Here is a 17,316-nt window from a genome sequence, read left to right as displayed (position 1 = left end):
CTTTACCAGTAATTTTGAAGGGCACTGTTCAAGCTTATATTATGTTTGGACTCAATTAAAAAATAACAGGAAATGTCTTCCTCTCATATGGAAAATACACACAGAGCCATCATTTCCTACTCTGTCTCTGAAGGTATGCCAATGAACACTGAACAAAAGGGTATGCACTGTAGCCACCCTGATTTGTCAATCCAGTGCACTTTAAGATACTTTGCAAAAAAGTATCCATTTGAGGGAAAAACTGAAACCCAATGAGAAACAGGCAATATTTGAAAATCAAACGTGCAAATAATAAAAGCAAAGAGTGAACAAATCAAAATGTGACTCATCATACATACCTTTCAGACCATAGCTCGTAGACAGAGCTCACAGCCCCAGGGCTCCATGGCAACCGGTCATGTTCACATGTGGAGTCAAACACGATCGGGGAGGCTCTCCGTGCCAGCTGCCCCCACTTAACGGACCGTTACCTCAGTAGCACCGGTTACTTAAGCCCTGTGCTGTCTCCATCGGGCATTCTGGCATTGAGCTTCTTGCAAGAACCGGCCTGCCAATAATACGTTCTACACTCTGACTGAACCCATCTGATTCCTCGGTTCTGATTTAGAGCCAGAGACTGATGACCAGGCAGATCCCAGTCCGATTCCCCATTGCTATGCAACTTCAGATGGCATGGTTTGCAACCTACCTAATCTGCCTGGCTGTGCAGCTTCCCTGTTCTGTCCTGCTTCTCTGCGTCGTACATTCCCTGTTTTGTCGGCCTTTTCTCTGCCCTGTCCTGCCAGTCAGCCCAGCACATCCCCAGCTCTTGCCCCGGCTCTTGCCCCAGCTCTTGCCCCGGCTCTTGCCGATTGCCTTCACTTGGATCTGGCGATTGGATTCCTCTGCCTGTCTTACAGGGTCAGGGTCGTATCATAACAGTAGTAGACCAGATGACAACTTTTTCATAAAATCGTTATTGTAACAGATGGATCAAGTATTAGGGGGTTGCTAAATTATAAGGCTCTTTGAATGCAGGCAAATTTACAAGCTTGTAGGAATGGGCTCTCCTCTCATCGGAAAACAGTTTCAATAAATACACCAAAAGTATTTTTCTCAGCCAATATCTCTCAATATGTAAGATATTGTTTACAGTTTTTTTAGTTTTAGGTAAAAAAAATGCATATATGTAGCAGTGTGTAAAAATATTTTACTGTAATCGAATGCATCTAATTACACAACAAAAAGTGTCTTATATACACCAAGCCAAAATGATCACCTAGGATCCTCAGATTCTCCCAAGAGGGGGACAGCCTGCTGGTGTAGTTCGGTAATTCCCAATCCTGATACTGGAGGTTCAAAACCTGATGGTTTTTGTTGCAGCCAAATTCTGAGTTACACAGTTTAACCTAAAACAGACTTAATAATTGGATTAATCTGAACTGTACACCTGAAGAAGGCTCTACAGCCGAAACGCTGTGTTTCCTTTCTTTTTTTGTTCAGCATGGAATAAACCCGTTACCTGTTCCTTTGGAGCCTACGCATGCTGACGCAGCTACTGTACCTTCTTGAACTACTTCAGCCTACTGTACTTCTGCTGTGACCCACTATGCCTTCCACTAAATCTTTTTCTAGATCTCTTCATCATTACCTTCTCCTCCTCCCTGGGCCACTTGCCCCCTTCTCTTACTCACACCTGAAGAAGGCTCCACAGCCAAAATGTTGTGTTTCCTTTCTTTTCTTTTCAGCCTGGAATAATCCCGTTACCTGTTCCTTAATCTGAACTATTTGAGGGCAGCATGGTGGCCCAGTAGTTAAACTTGTTGCCTTACAGTGCCGGGGCCCTGGGTTCAATTTTGGGTGCTATCTACGTGTTGTTTGTGAGAAAACTGGCCCTGGTGTGAGTGTGTGCATGTTTGAAGTTGTGCCTGTGTGTGCCCTGTGATAGACTGGTGTCCTGTCCAAAGAAGCCTTTGTGACATTCCTAACAAGCACTTCAAATTAATGTACAGGGTCAAAAATTACAACCAAGATTCTTTCAGAGATTTTCAACTTCCATAAAAATTTATGATTTCAGTCACCAAAAGAAACACTGAACTCACCAGCTTTGCAAAGGTGGTGAAGGAAACCTTTGGGTATAACCTTGACCTTGTCACAGTTTCTCTTAGGAAAGTTCTGTTGTACTGTATCTATATCTTAATATCAGAAGGATGCCTGTAACGTGCAGAAGCCAGAGTAGCAAAATCTGATTTAGTCTGTCGAAATTATTTAAAAATATGAAAGCAGGCGGTTTGTGATTGAGTGATTTTAGGTGGTGGACAGTGGACCTACTTTTTTAGGAATGCACTTGAAATCTGCACCAGAAGTTTCCTGATGTTCCTGATTAATACCACCGTGCGTGTTTCACTTGTCTTCTTTTTATTCCAGTATGCCTGTCTCCCTGTTAGCCTCTGTACTTCCAGAATTGACTGTGACAGGGAATAACAGACTCACTGCATGAGCAATGACTCACTCTCATGATTTATTGGTTTACACATTTAACTCCCCGCAGCAAACAAAGATTTGTGAGGAAAGGGCATTCAGAGAGGGATTAATTAACAATGTGGAAAGGCACCAGGCATCATTTACAATTGAAGAGAGCTCAGTGGTGTGCTATGTAGATTTCTAAATCACGAAGATGTGTAATTCAAATAATTAATCAAGTGCACCTGCTCTTTAAAATCACAGGGGAAAATTTCAAACAGTGGCTATTATAAAAAATAAATCTAAAATATCTCAGATTATTTATAGGAGAGTACATGTAACCAATCAAATTAACTGCAGAAGAGATTCCATTTCAATTGTTTAAGGCCCTGTTGGGTATTGCCTTTGTCAGTATATCTGATTCCACAATTATTGTATGTCAAGTATATCAACAGAATTTCCTTCACCTTTCCCTTGCTTTCAGATAAGAAAAAGTCATCCTCTCCTTGTGGATTATCCTTCTAATAGGCAACTGCAGATGGATGTCAGTGTGTTTTTTATGTCTTTTAATACTTAGATTTGCGCTTGCAGTATTGATTTCTCATTTCCTACTTAAAAAGCTTTGTCTCTAACCTTCATAACCAGCATGAAAGAGACACAAGAGAGATTAAATTAAATGAAGGTCTTTTTTTAATTTTTAAATTTTTAATTACCACCGAATAAAAAAAGAGATAAAGTCATGTGCATATTTCTTTATATTGTGATGTATTTCACTACTAAAAACTAAAATATAAATATAATGCCATGAATGAGATACCTGTAGCTGTCAAACAAAAACTTTGTTCTGTTATTCTCACTTGTCCACTAGTATATTTTACACTTACATGCCAAGACATTGTAGCAAATACATTGAAAAAATGTGGAATTTAGACATAAATGTTAACATATTGTTTTGTTTCTGACTACATACACTCATCTGGCAAATTACAAAAGAACAAGAAAATAGAAACTAGTGCTTAAATTGTTAAGCCTGAGATTAGAATTGACTCAGCAGCATATTTTTAAAAGGTTTGTGCAATGTGGATTCTAAATGGACACAGCAGTTTCATTTGGGGAAAAAAAAATGTTTTAATGTTAAAGGACAGAAATAATTTTTCAGAATGTACAGTATTGTATTCCTTGACAAGCACTGTGAGATTGAAAAAAAAAAGACCCAAAAGGCACATACAGTACCACACCATTTTTTATTATTTTTGAAGTTAATTAAACTTTGAATTATGAGAAATACAAATCCTCCTGGAAAGATAAAATGACTGCTCACTCACATTACAATGAAAATGATTACAACCTCCTTTCACATAAACTATCTTGCCTCTTTTAGAGAGCTGACGCCAGAGTATCATGTCGCATTTGGAAGGGTAAATCAATATTAAAAGCAGACCACACCATGCGAAACACGTTATTTCCTCTCAGGTACGTATAATGACAAATCATTTAAAGAGGTATGTACAGTATGAAGATCCCAGGGTACAATGTGTTTACCAGCTTTCCATTTTTCAACCATTGCTTTCAGGCTGCAAAATTCTGTAGCAAATGCTTTATATAACAAATTGTTATTTTGTTCCATCAATTTGCCATTTCTACATCCTTTGTAGACTGTTTTTTATCAGTGGAAGGACCTGGAGGATTAATCCTCGAACAGTCTAAATATTCGGAGGTGAATATGTGAAAGAATTAGCCCAATAGCAATCATGAAAACAGTTTAAATACAGTACATGGAAATCTATGGTTATCGATATGTTTTTTTTTTTTTCCTGTAGATGAGTGGTTTGGAAAACATAATACCAGGGTCTCATTTGCCAACCAATTATGTCTTACCCCTCTGCACCTCCCCTGCCAAAAGCTTTCCAAACCATTTTTTCCTGCCCAAGATAACAACTTTCTGATATTGACCGGCCTTTTTCTAGAAGCGCTTTATGTGAATGAAGCTGTTTTTGTTTTCATGGGATTAGAACATTATCGAAAATGCCAACAGTCAAGTACACACTACCTAGCTTGTGGTTTATCTAGTGGTTCATCACGTCACCCTGCAACTCACAACTGGCAATCCACTGAAGCTCAGCAGGTGTGAGCCTGGTGAGTACCTGGATGGGAGACCTCCTGGGAAAAACTAAGGTTGCTGCTGGAAGAGGTGTTAGTAGGGGCAGCAGGAGGCACTTACCCTGTGGGCTATGTTTGTCCTAATGCCCTAGTATAGTGAAGGGGTATTAGGTGCTGTCCTTTGGATAAAATGTAAAACCGAGGTCCTGACTCTCTGTGGTTGTTAAAAATCGCAGGGCGTTTCTTGATAAGAGTTGGGGTGTTACCATCCTGGCCAAATTTCCCATTGGCCCTTACCAATCATGGCCTCCTAATAATCCCCATCTCTGAAGCGGCTTCATTACTCTGCTCTCCTCCCCACTGATAGCTGATGTGTGGTGAGAGTTCTGGTGCACTTGGTGGTGGTGGAGAGGAGTCCCCATTACCTGTAAAGCGCTTTGAGTGGAGTGTCCAGAAAAGTGCTATATACAGTGTCTATAGAAAGTGTACACTCCGCTTGGGCTTTTTCACATATACAGTAATTGTGTTATGGCATGGAACCATGATGTATTTAACTGTGATTTTAAGTTACAATGTTAAGAAACAAAATTACATTAAATGAATGATAAGGTCTAAAAACTGAAAGATCTTAAATAATTTTGTGAGAAATATATTTGCATCATAGAAATATGCTATTACTAGACTAAATCCATTCAACTTTGGCCTTGGAAGCTATGAAATCATTATGATTTAACTACAGTATATAATATAGCATATTATTTTTTATTTCATTGTGAGAAATAAAGCAACAGGGACAACATCTATAAATCCTTTGGTTGTCTACTGTACAGATTTATTCCTGACAAAACCATTGGCAATTTTTGCTACCTTTGCAATACCTGTACATGCATCACTTTTAACTGGCTGCCCCTTATTTTCTAATATAAAGCAATAAAAGGAAAATGATTTATAGGAAACAAGTAAGCCTTCCATTGTGGGCTATGCCTAAAACCAACTGTTGAAAAAGTTGACATTTTGAGACTGACACAAGCTATTGGTGTCACTCTTTCTTTTACTGTCAAAAAAGCAGAGACAACTCAGAGACAATTTGTGGCACTAAACTCCCGGACCTCAGTTTTAAGCAAGGTCCTAAACCAAATTTCCACAACCACTTTCAGCCTGAACTGATTTTCAGTTAATCCCCCAAAGTATTTGAGTTGGTCATGAGTTAGGCCCCTCTGTGATACAACCACAACTGGCAGACCTACCGCTGTTTTTGGAGGTCTAGGGGTGTACAGTATATAGGCACAAAGATCTGAGAACACAGAAGATCTACAGTAGCTGACTGCTGAATTTAAGATACATCAGAATGCTCTAGGTGAGTGAGGTAACATGACAGTCCGGACTTGTAATGCTACCTCAGCTATATAGCGTTGCATAGTTCAATTAAATCACCTGAATTTGCATCATTCATTTAGTTTTAATACTAAAAGTGGTAGAGTAGAAAGATACTTTAAAATTATCCAGGAAATCAACCCTTTACTTTTTTTGTGGGGGTACACAAGTAACATTGCCATGCTTGATGGATCACCGTGCAGAATTTTAAACAATAACATAAAAGCAAATAGGCAGAACAGTTGCTCAGCACAAAATCCCTCTCCATCCAATCTTGAATCTGAATTCATTGGAGAGCACAGCAGCATTTGATTAGTCTTTTGAACCTTTAACCGCTTGCTACTGGTCTCTTGCTTTCCTTATATTGTTGTTCTAAATTATACCTTCATTCCTGAATGTCAAAAATGTAAGTTTTTACACTCTGCAGCACCCCATTTCCTGCCTACAGGCAGAAGAAACTCTGTGTCTGTGTTCTTCAGATAAAGAAATTAGATTTGCTCTACGGTAGTAGGTTTTTCACAGTTGGGTTTGCTGTAATCTTTGTGAAAGTTAGGGCTTTTTGCTTGCTTGACTTCAGATATTGCAGAAGAAGAGTGTCAAACTCCAGTGGCTGGGCTTGGAATGCTTCCTGGTTTGTGCCCCAACTTTAGTGCCAAAACACTTAATTGATTTTATTACCTAATTATATGTGCATGTTTAACAGTTTTTTAGTGCCTGTTACAGCTGATGTCCTGAAAAGAGTGCTTGGGTCAAGCTATAATGCCTATAAAAGATGCTTATCCCTGACAAAAAGCTGTAAATTTCTTTTTAATCTTACAGTTGGACCAATTAAGTAAACCTTAGGTACAAGAAATGCTAGAAAACACATCTGCCTTTTTGGAGAAGACTTACCATCTCTGTAACAGGAAAACATTGTTCCAAAATCATTAAACAGTTAAAACCAATTGTAATTATAAACCAAATGTAAATAAAATAAAAATAAAAAGGTATTAGATGTTTATTTCATGCTTAGCTCAAACAAACCACAAGGCTCCACAGCTGCCTAGAAGCAGGATTTGTCTGGGCTGCTGTCCTGAAAGATGTTTCACATTCCTGTAGTTGAATATATTAAATCTTTTAGTTGCAGAAAATTTAACGAACTAAATTATTTAGCTCCCTGTTCATGACAGGCTACAATGTTAGTGCTTCTTGACTGGGTTATAACATATTTTTAACCATAGGTGATATACAGTACTATTTTATGTGTTTTTTGTTTCCCTGAGACACATTAGAAAAAAAGTCCCAATTTAAAATATGTACAGTTCACATTTTTATCTCCTTTTTTTGTGTATACAAGTTTGATTACCCATCCATATCCTGCTGAGATTGCTCCAAATCCTAAATTAGTTTTGCTAAAACAGTGGATGGCGTGTATCCTCTGTGCTACACCTTAGAAGTTCAGATGACATCTTCTATGGGGTCTTTTACCAAAACATTTACGAACATGGATCAGATAAGGTATGTCTTCCCTTTTTTCTAGGTCTTATACTTTTCTGGGAGCACCTTTTCCACTTTTAACTTTTGAGGACATACCTTTATCGACACCTGTAAGAGGCAGCTTTCACAGTAACTGGAAGCAGTGTTTTTCAACATGAAAACCCTTCCTTTGGGATGCTGTGCACACAGTTGACATATGTTTTGTATTAGCACTCTTTTATTCCAAGAGAGATATTTAACTAGATGGATAGACAGGAGAGGGTGATCTGCACATTGGATTAAATCCAGATCACTGTCTCCACAGGTAAGATTGCTACAGCATTTCAGAAAAGACTTCAAGACTTCCTGGCAAAGCATTAATGACCTGTTATGTGCATCCTTGGGCCTGTACCAGCAGGCATGTACTTTATAATAGATGGATGAATGGATATGAAGATAAATGCGCAGACAAATCTTTTAATCATTGTTCTAGATTTTTTTCTTAGAATAAATCCAGTACCCTTTTCAAGCTCCATCAACCTCTGTACTGTACCTTTTCCTTTGCTACAATTGCAGACATTTGCAGTTGCTAACAACTTGATACTTAGAGAGGGTCTAAAAATTTAGCATTAGAATTCACATAAACTAATTGTATATGCAGAAAAAATCAAATACATCAGTTAATCAGTAAAGAGGCTATTGCTCCAAAAAAATATTTAGCGTGTTCAGGTCACATTAGAAGCAAGGAAAATAAAATGAATTTACCAAGGGTAAAAATGGAGTAAACCCCCACAGTGATTTAAATTCTTTCACTACAGGGATTCAAACTAGATTCGTCTTATACACTAGTCACCAAGCAAAGGACAAAGATGATTAATTTAAAAAAAAACAGGAACAACAACAAACAAAGGACAAAACATTTTGTGCCTTTGTTTTTGTCAACAAAACATTTGCTTTTTATGACTATTACCTTTAGTTTACAAAGATTATATGCAAACCTTTCCACCTTATTTTATGTTACTCTGTATAGTATAGATTGTGTTTCTCAGCTTTTTAACATTGATCCTTTGGTTTCTGTGATGTAGCAGAGCTTCCAATGCAAGAGACAAGCAAATGGAATAAAGAATGCAGCACAAACCAGACCTGCATTTATAATATTATAATATTTAGAATATTAGTTTAAGGTGAAGAAATGTTTGAAATCGTTGCTTCGTTATTTTCTAACAGACGCCAGTCTCCATTTTGCCTGATTTTTATATTGCATGTTTATTTTAGTAAACACCTGCTATGTTAATGACAGCATTTCAAAACATAATTATTGAAATTTATGGATAATGTGAGAGAATGTACTTTGCTGTATAAAGGAGCGACATCTGTGCTTTATATGCTGTATGGCTACACAATTGACAGAATGAAATTTAAGTTGGGTAATGTCTTATATCCTCTCACTACAAACTGTACCAAAGGGCACAAGTGAGAACTACAGGGCAGTGCAGATAGAGCTGAATCTTTACACAAAGAAATGTACTGTACTTGTAGGAGTCTGAAACATGATATTCATTGCCATGTTGAAGGCAATGAATGATTTCACAACCACAGCATCTTGGGCAAAGTGTATTTTTAGAGAATTTGTAGTAATGGAAAGGTGTATAAATTGTCCTCTATCTGTATATTATTGTGTATATGTCCACTGGTGTCTGTGGAACACAATTCTTGAGTCACATGGATATTCTGTACCTTTCAGGAATGCCCTTTACCCTGATTTGACTGAGCAGGTAATATGAATTTATTCAGGAAAAAAAGAACCTTTTGAACTGAATAACTGAAAAGATATCAGTCACCCCAAGTCATTTCCATATTTATGAGAAAAAAACAAGAAACCCCTTTTTGCACTTTCAAGGTTTGTTTTTATTCGTTGACATGTACTGTATGTGAAGGCAAAACCAGCTTCTGTTATTTTCTTCAAAGTGTCTAGTGGATCTGCATTCACAACAACAGCAGGTGTGTTCGCTGTTTGATCTTTTCTCTCACAGTTTCGGTTAATTAGGGTTTCAACCTTGCTAACATAATTTAACAAAATATTCTGCAGAAAATTGAACAATGGGGCAGAGAGTAGTGAAATTGGATTGAAATAAAGTGGTGGGAATGGGATCTAATATACAGGTGGTGGATTTCATATGTGAAACCAGTTTACTGATGCAGAGTCAAGAAAAGAGAAGTTGGAGAGAAGGGAGCCAGAAAACTTGGGCAAGCAGGAGAGAATGTGATGTCTGATGTTGTCGATCTTGGGGCTAAAGAGATCTAAGAATGTGTTGCTAAGTTGCGATGAGGCAGGTAATGTGGTGGGGCCAGTTAGGCTTTAGCAATCTGTTGATGGTGGAGAAAAGATGCCTGGGGTTGTTATGGTTATATTCAATGACATGAGATAAGTAGGTGGATCTAGCAGACTCTATCCTTATATTCAGACAAGTAATCTTTCCAAGCCTGATATTGTACGTTTAGGCCAGAAAGAAACCACCTACTGCCTTCATTGATCGCAGATGGTCAGTGTACCAGGGGGCAGAGCAAGAAAAAGAGATGGTTCAAGTTTTTAGAGGAGCAAAGGTGTCGAGGGTAGATAAAAGAGTGCTATTAAGTAAATGTATTTGGTCCTCTGGTCTAGAGTGTCAGAGGAAGAGAAACAAGATAAGGAGAATAGAATATAATTTGTGAACTTAGACTGATCAATTGATTGCCAGTTGTGGCAATTTACAGAGTGTGAGGGGGAAGTGTTATTAACAGATTCCAGATTGAAAAAACTCACCTAAAAAGATTTCTGTAGGTTTGGGTGGTCTATAAACTATGGCAAAGATGGTATAGTTGTAAACAGAGACATTAAAACGAGACATTCAAGAGAGAAGGGGTACAGTAACAGGACTTGTAAAGAAGATTGTGAATAAAAATGATGCCCCCACCTCTGCCTGAAAGATGAGGGAGGTCAAACAACCCATACCCTGGAGGGACTAGTTGGTTGAACAGGAAACCATTGTTTTGTCCATGCCAGGTTTCGGTTAAGCATAGAAAGTCAAGTTTTTTTCTGTAATAAAGTCGCATATAAGAAGAGGGTTATTGTACACGAAGCAGGTGTTTAGTAGTGCTGATCTGGCCAGTCTTGGGGATCCAGGGGGAAGCGGAGTGGGTTCCAGGCATGGTAGTGAGAGTAGATTTTTGAAGGAGAACAAATTCAACCACATAATAACGTGTGCAATCACAATGGTAAGTGATAGCTTTAAATAACAATTTCACCTTTACTGTCTTTACAGTGTGTTATTTTAAATTTTTTCACACAGATGTTTATTTGTTTTAAAATATCTTAAAGAATTTTAAAAATAGAATCACTATCCCATACACTATACTGTACATCTTACTAAATCTAAAAATCTAACAAATGGGAAAATGCATGGGGTAATAAGGTCTCCACTATTTATTTATGCTTATTTTATTCTATTTTCATATATGTGGAGCAGAAGCAGGCTGCTCTGGAAGGAATTCATAGGTACTCTGAATAGAATCCAGGTGCCACCTTCCTTTGTGCTGTATGTGCGCCTGCTGTTTGACTGTGCATGGCAGTTCAGTTTTCTGTTTATTATGAGTATCAGTATATTGACCAAGTAGTCCTACTTGACTTGACTTAACTTTAATAGTCAAAAGCCTTACAGATCCAAAAACTGAATGACATACTGCATACTTATCAGTAATGACTATACTGTATGTAGCCAAGAGATTTATTTCATTTCATTATAATTTAAAAAAAAAATGGATTTCCATCTAAAGATTTATCTAAAGATATAGGATTATTGGTTTTTAAAAATCAAAATTTGTTTTATCTGCAAGTAAATGGTTTATGAAGCCTTCGCACCACCTTGTGGTACCTGTGGGTAACTGCCTAAACAAAGTGTAAGAGGATTCTGTTATAGATACAATATAATATTTATGAAACATTTTGTCATCTATGATTAAGGTCAGATGTGATTTCTGCACCCCAAAAGGGCAGGGCAGAGTGAATGTAATACCAACTAAGTTTTGGATCAAACACTCTTAGCAGAGAATTATTCAGTAAAAAACAAGGAGCATACAATGGTTTTCAAATAAAATGATTATTAGGATAGGTCTAGAATCTCACTTTCTCACCTGAGTGAGGCTGCCTTTAGTTTAAATGTCAAAGCCAATCCATATGTGACCTTTGAAGCTCCAATAAAGATGTTTAATTGCCTTGAAGTGATGGTGATGGGTAAGAGAATTCAAGCTTGAGAACATACAAGGGAATGTTGATTAAGCCTTCACAGTGTCTATAAATAATGAAAATCAGAAATCTGTCCATTTGTTGGGACAGTGTGAATCATTAGAAGCTGTTAATTTGCCACATTGAGTGATTGTACAATGATTTAATTTTTGGTGTTATAATAATTACCCCCAAAGAGATCGGGGTAAGCAGAGCTGTTTCTTAAGTCACATCAATTGCTTTACCAGGAATTAGTACATCTTGGATTTGAAATACCCCAGTGCATGGCATTCAGGTTGCTGCAAACTTAACAAACTACAGTGCACTAACGTTATTGCTTTTAAACACTTTAACTGTTCTGTGATTATGTTTCTTTCTGACTTGCTAAAGGAAAATTTTAAACAAAAGGATTTATTAATCCTTTAAACCTTGTGTACAACACAAAAAACCTCCTTTCCTTCCATATTTTTGCTAGCAAATGAGTGTCACTTTTGGAGTTGTGAAGGCTTTCAACAACAGCATGTTCTTTCATAATGAACAATCCAATATTAATAATCCAATTTTAAACTTCACGCAAGCTCCCTTTCCCTTGACTGCACAACAGAGTACACACAGATATGAAATGCAAACATATGGAGAGTGATTGATTTTGCTAATCTCTGAACTGCACAGCTTATCAGGCAAGGTAGACTGAAAAGGAAGCAAGCCTTTCAAAATTAAAAAGTAACCAGCCTCCTGCCTTTCCTTTATGAAATTAAGCCATTGCTTCAGTGTATACCGACACTAAACACTGATAAGCACAGAGATAAACATTGTCTTGTTTTTTTTGGATTTCAGATTTCTTATCATTAATTATAATTTATTTTGTGGTGTAAACATGGGAGGGCATTAAAAGTATGTCTCAGAACTAATAACATAATATAGTGGCATTCACTCTTGCAAGCAAACAGTCTCATTAGAGTAACCAACCACTGGAAATTGAAATGATAATTTCTAAATAACATTCCCAGCCTCAATCAGGAAACTGCAGCCCCATCCTCTGTATAAGGATGTATGTCTCTCCCCATTTCACTGGTTTTTATTCAGATTTCTTCTTTTTTATTCTTTCTCTCTCCCTTTTGCCTCATTGCAAATACTGTATATCAGGACATAAGACCATGTATCTAAACAGCTATGTTGAGGACCTGCACAATTTTTGTCACAAAATTGTTTTGAAACAAATACAGCCCCCAAAAATATGCTATTTGGAAGACATATTTCTAGGAGAAAAAAGGTTAAAAACAATCAAATCCCATAACAGTCTTCCAGTTATTTCATATTTTCAACTACTGCTCTGATTCAAGAAGTAACAAATGTTGGTTTTCTTTTAAATTAGACATTTTGTGGCATTACTGAAGTCTCCCTTCATAATAATACTGTCCATATAGAGAATAGTGTTGCCATTATCTTTCAGTTCTGGAACTTTCTGGAAGCCACTAGATATTCATAGTGTAAGTCAAACAGACTTAAATGGGAAAAGACTCAGAATTAATCTTATTTGCATGTGTGGGGGGGACTACACCTAAGGCTTTTTTGGAACCTGTCTCAGGTTTATAAACAACGGTGAGGGAGGCTGTTGTGTGTCCAATAATGAGGGAAATACTGCAGATTGTGTAAAACACTCTTAAGAGAAACCATATGAATTGCATTTGGCTAGAAATAAGTTCCTGATGTGTCTGTTAAAAGATTGTTTTTTGTCCATTAAGACAATTTGTATTGTATATTTTATCTTTTTTTTTATTTAATAGCATTCAATTGTTTTTTCATCTTTTCTTTCACTGTTCACACCAATATTGATCAGACCCAAATAAACATGATGAGTGATATACATTTTAGATATAATACAGTTCATATAATTATTAGAAGAAAGAGACTAAATTAATGAAAGCTGGATAATGATAAAATAATACATAGTTAAAAGGTAAATAGAGAATATTTTGGAGTTTCCAGATGAACTCCAAGCAGTGAGATCAAAAAGATAAATGGAGGAAATAAAGCAGAAATCTCGGACTTTGCTTGGTTTGCTTCAATATAGAATTAGTTCTGCTCTTTGAAATAAAGCTCATCATGAACTCATGAAGAGAAATACTCTGTCATGGGGCTGCAAAAGTAGGAGCAGGACAGTGGCTTGGGGGCTATGTTTACTTGCATCATGCTTAAAATTAGCCAGTGTTTTGTCAGGGTTTGGTGTGTGGGTTTTTTGTGGTAGCTGTTGTTGTCTGTTTCCCTGTTCTATTAGGATCTTCCTGCCTTTCTAGCACAAACTGTACATCAGAAAACAATCATCTCAGATTGAGTATCTCACTTTCTCACCTGACACCCATCAATGTCCACACAGTCAGACATGACACATCAAGTATTGTATGTGGGGGTGCTGAGCAGGCTGAGACCAGAAACCAGGAACAGAGAAAAGCCAGACGAAGTAGGGGCAATACACTGTGACACCTGGGCACTTGCATACAGTCAGATCCTCAAGTAGCCCCCACTTGTTCATGTCTGCCTAACTACCATTCTTTGTCCTCTGGTAAATTAGGACTGTGTTTATAAATTATTTTAGCTTGTTTTATGTTTGGTGTGTGTACAGTGATACCTTACAATGGTTATACATGCTGTAGCATTAGAAAACACACAGTTTTTCACATTAGAATACAACTGCATTGAGAAACATTCTTGTCTTGTAGTGACTATTAATACAGCACCAAAACATATACTGTATAAAATGCCAACTAGAATTATAATATACAGTATATTTGTGAATTGATCTGCTTTGATACATACAGTACAGTTGATTATTTGCTCAGGCATTACAAAGATAAGAATTAATAAAGTCAGAGGCAACATAAATTGACTATAACATTTGCTGTCGTGTACCTCATAACTGACATCATTACATCTCATATACCGTGGTTAATCACATTCAAATTCTAAAAAGACAAGAAAATATTTTGCTACTTTCATAAACTTTTCAGACTGTCTGGTTAAATGGAAAGAGAGAAAATGAGCGAAAGAGCCTGCTTGCGACTGAGTCATGCAGTATCTTTTAAACCAAGAAATCACAGTTGGTGATTGGTTATGACGTCATCTGGTGTAGTGTTTTTGTCCATCCTGCAAGTTCCTCATTGGTTGGATGTGTTTAAGTGACCTCTGACCTGTAGCCTTGGTTGCTAGAGTGAGAAGAGCCATGCTGGACCATTCACCATTTATGAAGAGTCAGAATGGTCCAGTTTATGATGTCCTGGACTGTGGCACAGAACTGGGACATATTGTTAAATTTTAGACAGGAAATTATGAAGGTCATTCCAAATTCTGTTTCAAACTATATTAAATGTTTCACTTCCACATTGAAATATATGAAACAGGCATTCGTTTCTAAGTGGCACTGTATTTTATGTTAACATTAAGCTGAAGAATATACATTATAAATTATAGATATACAGTAAAACTGAAATTATAGAAGTTATTCTATGATCTTTTTTTGTTTTTTCTTACAGATACAAAAGCAATCAAGATATTTAGCAGCTCTAGGCGGGTTTTGTTCTATCGGTGCAGTGTAGCTACAGGTATGTCTTGACTATGCTCCAATTATTTTTTTTCTTTCTTTTGATATCTCTGCTCATTGCTTTGTCTAACCAACTGCAAAATGCAAACTTCTGCAAACATTTAATCAGTTAAGAGATAAAAGGGGTATTTGCTGAGGCACAGAGAAAAAAAAATGTTTATCACAGATGTGACACCAATATCTTTTTTGATAGGCTCACAAATAACCAAGTATTTTTTGACTACAAGAAAAGCTAACGATTTTGATTTAGTTTTATTTTTGTGTAAAAAAACAGATATTTAGAAGAAGCCTCATGTATTGCATACATAAACAGTGCCATAAAAATTGATTAGAGTTGTCAATGCTCCTTTTTCATGACAGAAATTAGCTATTCGTTGTATTTTATAAGCTTAAAAAGGACTGTAAGAGCTGAATTTCTTAAACATCAATCTTAAATAAATACAAAACAGGTACCCCACAATATAATTCCCTTTTCTTTCCTTTCCCATAGTTCCATACATGAACAAGCAATCAAAAAATTCAGCAACTTCAGGAACTGCTGAATGTTTTGATTGTCTTGATACTGTATATGACACCTTTGCTACGAAGTGCACTTGAGGTCACTGTCTTCTCTAATGGAAAAATTTAGTTCAATTAGATTCCCAGATGTACAGTAACAACATAATAATCTAAAATATTCCAATGCTTGTCCTGATCCATGATCTTATTTTGTGAACATGACCTCAAAATTCTAAAATGGCTGAAAGAACCAGTTATAGCATCTGTGTATCAAGACTAGAAGTCATGGGGCACTCTAATAATTTTTTACACTGTAGTGTTTTTTTCAAAAATCTGGTGCACAGTTCACATGATATTAATGTTTTATAGCCAGCAACCATATCACTCTGCAACTCACAACTGGTAGCCCAGTGAAGCTAAGCAGTTGTGAGCCTGGTCAGTACCTGGATGGGAGACCTCTTCAGCAAGGTTGCTGCTAGAAGAGGTGTTAGCGGGGCCAGCAGGGGGAGCATACCTTGCAGTCCATGTGGGTCCTAATGCCGCAGTATAGTGACGGGGACACTATACTGTAAACAGGTGCCTTCCTTCGGATGAGACGTAAAACCGAGGTCTTGACTCTCTGTGGTCATTAAAAATCCCAGGGCGTTTCTCGAAAATAGTAGGGGTGTAACCCCGGCGTCCTGGCCTAATTTCCCATTGGCCCTTACCAATCATGGCCTCCTAATAATCCCCATCTTGAATTGGCTTCAAAATTCTGCTCTCCTCCCCACTGATAGCTGATGTGTGGTGATTGTTCTGGAGCACTATGGCTGCCGTCGCATCATCCAGGTGGGGCTGCACACTGGTGGTGGTGGAGGGGAGTCCCCATGACCTGTAAAGTGCTTTGAGTGGAGTGTCCAGAAAAGTGCTACTGTATATAAGTGTAAGCAATTATAATTATAGTGTTCTTTAAGAGTGTTATTTAAAAGATTTATGAATTAATGTAACACGGATATTAATCTGAAAGGGAAGCATAGGAGAATCATAAATTTCCCTATCAAAATATTCAATAACTTTCTCTGGTAGTTATGTATGTTTATCTGTACAAGTAAAATAATTATGATATATTTAGGATACTTTATAAGATATCTATGATAATATCTGAACTGATTTAATGTTCTGGCTTCAATTGTATTCCCATTGAGTTGCCACAGTCACTGCAGATTTCCACTCTGATTTTTTCCACTCAAAAAAAACTGAAGGAGCATTAAAACCGTGGCAGGAAGTGGGGTACATTTATCCACTGGGAGAAGAAGGCTAAAAACGAAAAGAAGGAAAAAATAGAAAAGTCTATGTATTTTTACAGTACTTTCATTCCCTGCTTCTTATAATGCTTGTATGTAGGACAGCTGCTGTCCCATCTCACTACTGTAAATGTGAGCATAGCTGTAATCCTTATAAACCTATCTAGTAGGGTATGGAAACCCATTCTGAATTGCTGAGTCTGACATTTAAAACTCCGGTTAAAATGTGCTGAAAAGTTCCTTTTAAGGCTTTTCTAGGATGATAGATCATGTAAGGATTTAAATCTATATGTGAATAAATGGCT

Source organism: Atractosteus spatula, chromosome 1 (assembly GCF_055471065.1).
Source record: "Atractosteus spatula isolate fAtrSpa1 chromosome 1, fAtrSpa1.hap1, whole genome shotgun sequence".
Taxonomy (NCBI): Eukaryota; Metazoa; Chordata; class Actinopteri; order Semionotiformes; family Lepisosteidae; genus Atractosteus; species Atractosteus spatula.
This window is presented reverse-complemented; position numbering follows the sequence as displayed.